We start from the raw sequence: 10,088 nt of genomic DNA, 5'->3' as shown, positions 1-10,088 counted from the left end.
GAGATCTGGAGTTATCAAGTAAATTGCCATGGTCACAACCAGGAAGTGGTGGAGCTTGATCTGGGGTCTAGGCAGTCTATTTCAAAAGCTAAATCTATACAGCTCATTTCTCTATGGTTAACGTCAACTTGGTCTTTACCTTAATTTAAGTCCTACCCTTTGTACACAGCAAGATAGCGCTCGCTCTCTCTCTCTCTCTCTCTCTCTCTCTCTCTCTCTCTCTCTCTCTCTCTCTCTCTTTCTTTTGACTCCATGGACTTACCTCCCAGAATTCTCCATAGATGACACTCCTGAGTGTCCCCTGAGAATGCCCAGATTTTCTTTCTTTACTTTACTCTGATTTTCATGTATTTTCTAGGTCTACCCAGGACTCCTATTCAAACTACATTTTCAGGTTGTCTTTAATTGAGCTCCCAGCAACTACTCATGCATTCTCTGAATGGGCACCCTCACTTCCAACTCTCTCAGCTTCCCAAAGAACACTGACTCTGGTTGGAGACATCTGGGCTTATGACTGATAAGGAACCTGAGTCATGAAAGAAGCCTCAGGCTGGCCTGTCTAAACCTGTAAATCTATGAAGGCAATATCAAAGCTGAGGACTTTATGAACTCAAAGAATGTCTCCCTTGGAGACTTTGACTCACAGAGAAATACTTTATTACACATCTAGTTTTGGAGTATAAAAGGTCTTTGTTTCACTTAACAACACAGAGGAACTGTTGCCAGATTCGGCTTCTTTTATTCTCTCCTTATTCCCCTGGATCAGTGGTCTCCAACTTTTTGGCACCAGGGACTGGTGCTCCTATGAGAATCTAATGCTTGATGATCTGAGATGGAGCTGAAGTGGTTATGCTAGTGCTGAAGAGTGGCTGCAAATACAGATGAAGCTTCACCTGCTCTCCTGCTGCTTGCCTCCTGCTGTGCGGCCTGGTTCCTAACAGGCCAGGGACAGGTACCAGTCTGCAGCCAGGATTTGGGGACCCCTGCTCTGGATAACACTGCTGCATTGGACACTATTCCATAGTTACTCCTCTAAAATGTTCCCCACTCCTATCTCCATAGTGTCTTTCCTGAGTTTCTTTTTCTTTTTTTCTTATTTTTTATATGACATGTAGTATTTCTCTTCTTCCCTTACCTTCCCCTTATGCAGTTCAGTTTCAGATGTTACATTCTCATCTTTTCCCTCCTGTCTTTGAATGCTCTTTCTCCCATGGATTTACCTATTCTCCCAACTCTTAATTATTACTTTATGGGAGAAAGTTATCAACTCTGACCCTATACCTTTAGTTACAAGTTTCAATCCAAGCATTGATCTTATAGGCCCAACTTTCTTCAAGTTAATTTCACTTAGAGGAAATATTTCTTATACTAGATATAAGTTTTATATGATATCTTCCTTGCAAAGCTACCAACCACTTCCAGAAAAATACCATGGCCATTTGTCACTTTCACTAGTAGTACCAGTTCCTCCCTCTGGCTGCCATTCCTGGTCTACCAGCTATATGCCTGGAATTTTGGGTTAACTCAACTATGTCAGATCTTGAATGAAACCCCACATATCTGGCTATAGCTCTGACATCCTAAGTGCCTAAGGGCCAGGTGATGAGGGAGTTAATTCTCCTCAGAGTGAATTTTGACTAATAAGAAACAAGAAACTAAAGGGAGCCCAGGTAACTGATCTCTCTCTCTCTCTCTTTCTTTTTTTTTTTTTTTTTTACCATGGACTAATTTAAAGCCCAGTTTTCCCTCTCAGCCTCTATGGAAAGTCCTGTGAGTTGAGAGAAACACCTAGTAATCCACCCTCTGCATCTGTCCTGGGATCCTTGTGAGTAGGTGGTCAGTTCAAGGAAGCACCACTACATATTTCACATTTTTCCTCACCTCACTTCTCTATATCTTCACTCTCACTGCTGAGAATGTGCACCTGCAAATAATGCATCAGCATGTTAATCATCACTTCAGACTGTTTTCTAAAGAAATCAAGTTGAGAGAGCTCTTCAAATTCAATGTTTCTAAAAAGAAAAGAAACATTTTTTTCATCACTCAGTTTAGCTCCTGTGTCTCTCAAAAAATAACACTATCAACCTATCACTCAATATGAAAACTCTGGGGTCATTTAGCATTGTTCATTTCTTTTATTGATCAAATTCAGACTCTCAAAAGCCCTACTGGTTCCTCCTTCACATGAAGCAAGTCCTCTTCAATGCATACCAACAACACTACTTTTGTCCATGTTCACACCAATCATACCTCAATTACTGCACAGATGTCTACTTCCTTAACTGGATTCTCTGACTCTAATCTCTTCTTCCAATACATTCATCCAGTCTACCAGAGTGATCTTTCTTAAACATCATTTTCATTTTATTCTCAAGAAACACATGCACACAAACGAACACGACATAACCTTCAATGGTACTTCATGGCCTACTACAAATACTTGAAACTCTTTCTGGATTTTAAGTACTTTCAATTACCCAACATTCCAGTCTATTTCTTGCTTTCTGGATAGACACAAGCCAGTTTGTTTTTAACCTCTGCACCTTTGCTCATTATTTCTTTCCCCTGAAGCACTTTTTTCTCCTCTTCTATAATTTTTCTCTGCCTTCCAAACCCCAGCTTACTATAATCATTTCATAAGATTTATCGTAATAACTCTAGAACAAGGTCAAAATGCTGTGTTTACCTCCTCCCATAACCACATCAAAATTACAACTAAATTAATAAAAACATCCTTGAGAACCACCTAAAAACTAGCCCAAACTGGTATGTCAAGAAATGTTAGAGACTTCTTTAAGAAGAAGAGAAAAAATAAAAAAATATGAATATGAAAATATCACAAAGAAAAAAATTCTCACTGACAATGGCAAACACGTAATAAAAGCAGTGAGTCAATGAACACTAAAGCTAATACAAAGGTTGAAAGACAAAATTAGAAAGATCATGTGTAATTACCACAGTAAATTTAGGAATACACACAAACACATACACACAAAAGAAGTTAAAAATAAGGACAAAAAAATAAATGTGGAGGGGTAAGTAAAAATGGTAGTAGTGATTTTTGAATGTGTTCCCACTTAAGCAACCATGAACTTAAAATAGAATGTTATAAATGTAACTTGGTATATATGAAGCATTCGTGGCCTACTCCACAAATCAAATATCTACAAGAGATACAGAAGAAATAAAGAGAAAGGAATCCAAACACAACACTACAGAAAGTCATCAACATATAAGAGAGCAAAAGAATAAGAAAGGAACAAAGAAGTACAAAAACAATCAGAAAACAAATAATAAAATGTCAATAACTACATACCTATCAATAATTACTTTAAATGTAAGTGGATTAAATGCTCCAATTGAAAAACAGATGGATAAAAAAGAAGTGGTATATATATGCAATGGAATATTACTTGGCCGTTAGAAAGAATGAAGTCTTACTATTTGCAACAACATGAATGAACCTAGAGGGTATTGTGCTAAGTGAAATAAATTAGACAGAGAAAGGCAAATACCATATGACTTCACTTACATGTGGAATCTAAAAAAAAAAAAAAATGAACAGACAGAAGCAAACTCACAAATAATAAGAACAAACTCATGGTTGCCAGGTAGGAGGTGAGTTGGCGGGGGGAGGGGAGGAGTGATTGGAAAAAGTGAAGGGATTAAGAAGTAGAAATTGGCAGTAACAAAATAGTCACAGGGATGCAAAGTACAGCAAAGGGAATGTAGTCAATAATATTGTGATACACATGGTGTCAGGTGGATACTAGACATCAGGGAATCATTCTGTAATGTATATAAATGTCGAACCTCTATGCTGTACATCTGAAATTAATATAATATTGAATGTCAATTGCATTGAAAAATCAAAAAAGAAAAAACAGAACTATGGAACACAATTTCCCTGAATTCATTTAGCATTAATCACCTGTAAAGTTTAATTGCTTAACTGCATATTGCTTCATGCTAATCATAAACTGTTTGATATTTTAGTTCTGTTTTCTGAGCTAGATCACATTTTTGACCATAGAAAATGTGTCATTCTTTTTATGTGGCCTTAATTATACAGGACACAAAATAGGTGCTTAAAACATTTCTCTAGTGCCTGTCTTTGAAAATGAGTAGCACATTTACTAGAAATGTCTCGATTAATTGAATGCTAGGTAATACTGCCTGATAACAATGATCAGAAATACGGACAGTTCAGTTTAATGAATTAGATGATATCAGCTGTCTATCATATATATCTGTAAATGCCACTCTAAAGATGATCCAGTGATTGAAAATTAAGTACATATAGCTCACCGCTGTTACAGAAACAGCTGTATTTTTCCATCTGGTCTAAGTGATCATGTCTCTGCTAGGTAACAATTACATTTGTATAGGTAGTAGTGGAATTAGGGAAGTAAGATGCATCCCAGCCTTTTATCTCTAGTGCCATTTCAGACCTAGATAGACTTTCGTTGGCCAAATGCTACAATGCACTAAGCAAAATGCATGAGAGTAGTGAAAAGGTCATCATGGCTAAAGTGTGAACTGAGGTGTGATGAGTGACTGGACATATACTCTGATTGTGAGGGGTAGAAATTCATCTTAAGGAGTTTGGATTTCAATCTATAGTTGATGGTGCACCACCAAAACTTTTTAAATAGAAATCTGATCATACCTGTGTTTTAGAAAGATGATTTTTGTAGCAGTATGGTAGATGGAAAGAATGGAGGTGGGAAGCTGATTGGAAGGTTTCTATTCATGCCTGGTTTTCAAACTGTGTTTTGGGGAACACTGTGAGTCCCTTAGAGATGCCTCTTGGGCCACCTCAGTGGACAATGAGTGTGAGTTGGTGAGAATCGGGTCTCTAGTTCAATGTCAACCTGACAGTATTTGCTTATATCTATTACACCTGGGCTTGTAAGTAATTTTGTTAAAATATTTTGTAGCTTAAAAAATGGAAAACTAAACTTGTCCAAGTAGACTGCATGGGGGTTATTAGAGAGATTTCTGAAATACTGTATCTTGAGGTAGATTCAATCACAGTTACTTATTAATAACATCTGTGAGATTAAAAAGGTGAAGTTAAAGATTATTGCGGACTAAGTAGAAGTGATTACATTAACCAAAGGAAAGCTCACTCCAGGTAGAGGAGATTTACAGACAAGGAGATTCTTATCAACTCATCCACTGGTTATGAGGTTCCTCTGGGCAAGGATTTACCTAAGAGGTGATTAGAGATTGGGAACTGAAGCTCAGGGTTAAGGTCAGACATAAGCTTAGGAATCATAAACATTGGATGAGCTTTAAAGCCAAGGAGGTAGATAATGTTATCCAGCAAGAACACAGAGATCAGGAGAACTGAGGTAAAAACTGAAGACCAGATGGTGTCCAGACCACTAATATCACTGATTGCCTACATGTATTCTTCAGCCTTTTAAGAGTTTTATATTTGGTCTCTAAGTTTACTATCAATTTTTCAAATTTGTTATTTCTGACTTCCCTGGACAAATTAGAGTGTCTGATAATTCTGGGTTACCATTCCCTCACTGCTACCACAGGCTAGGGATATTGTTGAGTGGCGCCTATGCAGATGGCACATGCTCTGAAGGTGAGCACTTCCCACCCACCAGGCTGTACCAGCTGTTCTCAGTTTGTTCAATTCCTCCAGGCAATTGAGTTCTCAACTTAACCCTGACAATAGTATTTATCATAAAGTAGAGCTAGCAAATGGGTTTGTTATTGTTTTGATTATTTCCTTATTTTTATTTTAAGGTATGAGCCCTGGATGTAAACTGAAGTTATGTCTTTAAAGTTAGGGAAGACAATAGGGGTTCTTCGTCCCATGAACTAAATTATAATTACTGTTTCTGAATCCTATAAAATGTGACATTGCATAACATAATATGATGTGGCCATATATTGTTAATATATGAGTAGAATATAATGTATTAGAATGTAACATAACCTGATCTAATATAATAAAGTATATGTTAATTTGGAGTTGAGTAGTACAACAATGTCAAGGTTAAGGGCATGGACAGTTTAGGCTCAAATTGTCACTCTGTTAGTTATCACCTGTATGACCTTGTGGAAGTTATTCTGTCTTTCTGTAGCTTAGTTTCCTCTTTCTGTAGCTTAAATTCCTGTATAAGAAATTTATGAAGATTAAATGTGTTACCACAGGAAGAGCTCTTAGGACATCTCTGGTCCATAATGAGTGATCAGTAAAGATGAATTGTTGGTGTTACTTTACCCAAAGTGGTTCATCCCTTACCATCCACAAATCTAATAAATCTACTGAGTTTTTGTAAATTCATAAGCAAGCAGGAACTAATGAGAAATTAGTAGCTAAAAATTTAAATATGATTATTGTTATTGTACCCACAAATCTTAAATCTCTACTATAAATGGCTGGACACCTTGAGGGTTAAATGTCTGTTGTTCTAAACATAAGGACATTGACGTATTTTTCTATTTTCTAAGAGGAAGAACATTTATTTCTGTTCTGGAGCTGTTAACGAATTCTCTAAAGTATTAGTTATTCTTTAAATCTGTAATTTTGTGTGATTAATTCAGGATGAAACAATGAATCAGTATTTAGATTACCAGCTTCATCAAGATTTATAGTCAGAAAATTATGATGAATTTACAGAAAAAGGAATATTTGTAAAAAGAATTTTCTCCTTCGTAAGGAATGTTAAGTGATTTGATTACACATGCCTATAAATTTTTATTCAGAAATTGAATATGCTATCCAGCTTCATTTAAAAATCAACCTCAAAATCCCAGAGTTTAATTTTGGGGTCCAAATCATCCACATATTTATCTTTAGGAAATTGATAGAGATGTTAGACATTTGCAATGAGATAAATACTTGAGTTGAAAGGAGGCTTGGGGTTAAAATTTTAAAGAACTTGCTTACAAGTATTTGTCCAGACAGTCTTTCAATTTCTAAGAGATTGAATTTTGTTGGAATGAAATGAAGAGGATTTGAGAGGCCTTTTAGGCCAAGTCTTCTATTTAGATGAATGCATCCAAGGGAAGTCCTGAGGAGAACACATTAATTTATATTTATTTTTAATATTTAATAACAAACGTTTGAGTCTGAGGAATCCTCAAATTAGAATCATACGATTTTAGAGCTGGAGGAGCCCAAAGAGATAATTTAGAGCAAACCTTCATTTTACATAAAGGAAACTTAAGCATGATGATTTAGTTAACGTAAGGAGAAAAATTTGTGTATCATCAATTAGTCACGTTTTGGACTTTTCAAAGAAAAGCAAAGTGCAGTGGTTAGCTAGAATCTGCTAGAAAGAAAGAATTTGTATTAAATAATTACAAATGAATTGGCTACTCATTCAGATACTGGCTCAGAATCTGGCAGACTGTTTGACCTACAGTGGAAAGCATTTAAATAGTCAAGTATTTTTTATATTTACTAAACAACCTTATTATTTTGTCAATCTTATTTGAATAAATAGAGCTGGAGTGGAATGCTTGCATATGGATGGATATGAAGGAATACTGTGAAGATCCTAGTTTGGTTCTAGACAATCACAATAAAACAAATATCATACTAAACTGAGTAGTCATTTTTTCTGGTGGAGGATCTTTCCTTCATTTCATAAAAATGAAACTGTGAAGCACAATAAAGTGGAGCTCAATGAAATGCTTGTATTTGCCTGTATATTCTCTCTTCCTTATGCAAAGGCATCTAGTAAAAACACAAATGAGTAGAGAAGGCTAACATATCAGAAACAGAAAAATTATGAGTAGATAAATACAAGGAAGAATAAAAACAAAGACTAGAAATAAGAGAAAGAATAGGCAGAGATTACCTCCATCTGACAGATTAGGATGTAAAAGTACAAGGACGCTAAGCAATTTCTCATCTAGTAAGTAGCAGAGTCAGAAATCTAAGCCACTTTTAGCCTGTCCACTGAACTATGACATGCTTCTCAAACTTAAATGTGTCAGCGTGTCTCCTGAGGGCCTTGTTAAAATGCAGATTCTGATAACATAAATGTGAGGTAGGAACAAGGATTCTCATTTATGACAACCCCACAGTGATAATGATGCTGCTGGTGTGGTGCTCACACTCTTAGTAGCAAGGAGCTATATTTCATATCCTTAATGTGGACAGAACAAAAATCAAAACAACTTATTATCTAAGAAATTATTATTATTATTTTTATTTTATAAATGCTTACCTGCATCTCTCAAGAAAACTCAAGGCGCCAAACTGAACAGAGTTGTGAGGTTGGACAGTTTTAATCTCAGTATCTCAAACTTCACTTTGTGTTTCAATCACTTGTGGCCCAGTATATTCCTGAGGGAACCAGTTATGGTTTTGCTTTTTCCCTATTAAGATCTACTCTTAGGAAATATCAGAATTTTTTTACACTAGGAAGTAAATGCCTAATACCAACTTCGAATACTTTTCTTGAAGTATTTGAATTTTATCAATACTCAAATTACCCTGGTTGGAGAATATTTTTTCTTGTCGTTAGATGAGAAATGTCCATTTTGGAGTACTGAGGGATACTCTCTATCTCAGAGTGACCTTCCACACCAGGGAAGTTTTACATATTTAGCTTACATGAGTTCTCATACAACAAGTTTCTCTCCAGCTTTGAGAATTACTCCTTTGTTTTCTGCCCATTCTCATTAAGGACAAACCTAGGAATCTCAGAGATTTGAGGACTTTTCAAAGGCTCGATGAATCACATTTCTTTTCTTACAGTTGACTTGCTGAGATGTAGGAAATGTCTTTTGGGTTCACCCTATCTTGGAAATCAGACGTGAGAATCTTTAAAAAGAGAGCGAAGGTCAAACCAATTTAGAATCTGGATGAGGAAAAGAGATTTGTGTAAGACTAGTGCCTTAGAAAAGAATCTTGTATCAAACGAGAATTTAGAGCAGAACCAGAACTCAGAACAGTACCCAGAAACAGTACACTGAATGATCATTAGTTGAATAAATGAGAAAATTAGTGAACGAATTATTCTGTAGCTGAAGAGAAAGAAGCTAAGGTGTAGTGATTCCACATAATACCCTTCCATTTGTTTTATTTGATGCAATCATAAATCTGGTAGTGAGAAAATTCCAGTAGATCATAGAAAATAAGGGAAAGAAGTCAGGGAGGAGAAAGACTATTTCTCTTTCATTTTTTTTTTCTCCTCTGTCTTCTTCTATCTATCTAAGAACTTGTCATTTCCTGGTCTTATTTTTTCCTACAGCCTTATCTGCAAGACTAATTTTATATTCTTATGTTTGGGTCTCTGAAGCATTTCTTTCTTTGTGTATATTTTGGAGCCTACACATTTTAGTGGAGAATAAATGGATTTTTTTTTCTGGTATAAACTCCATGTGCTTGTATGAACACAATATAAAATGTACAAAACTCAAGGCATGTGATACCTCTTGAAAGACTGGGATAATTTCCCTGCTCAGAAACAAAAAAATGTGTGTGAACTAAAAGACTCTCTGTAATATATTGCTACCCTTTTGAACCAAAAACAATCCTTCCTATCCCTGGCTTCATTACTGTGGTCTCAGAAAAGCAGATGCCAACATTAAATTTGATATGCATGTGGTTACTGGAGGGATACCTGTGAAAGATACAGGGGGGAAAGCAGGAGTGTATTAGGAGAGCTTTCAGGCTAATTCATATAAAAGAAGAGGAGAAAGGAAGGAAATTAGGATAGAAAGAATCTCAGACTGCAGTGCAGTTCTAAGAAAGTGTCAATCAGGCTAACAGAGTGTCTTTGAGGCAAATCATTCATTAGAGTGGTTCCACATCCTGAAGTCAATACCTTGGAAATATCTATTCCTATGAGGAGGAACTGCAGGCACTTCTGGGCTGGAAGAGGCCTCAAGTAATCAACTTGCCACCATGTGCTGGTTGGTCTTCTCAGGGAAGAGTCATAGCAAGGACTGAACACTGGTATCACTAGATCTACCTTGATGAGTAGAACTTCATGCTTTGGGTTCTATATGCAGCCTCCATCTCCGCCACTGCCCATTCCATTCACATGTCCATCACGATGGTAACAAAGTTTAGTTAATGTCAATTGGCTGAGCCATTTTGTTTC

The sequence above is a fragment of the Pteropus vampyrus genome, unplaced genomic scaffold (genome assembly GCF_000151845.1).
Source record: "Pteropus vampyrus isolate Shadow unplaced genomic scaffold, Pvam_2.0 Scaffold373, whole genome shotgun sequence".
NCBI lineage: Eukaryota > Metazoa > Chordata > Mammalia > Chiroptera > Pteropodidae > Pteropus > Pteropus vampyrus.
The sequence above is the reverse complement of the archived record's forward strand: the minus strand, read 5'-3'. Positions refer to the sequence as shown.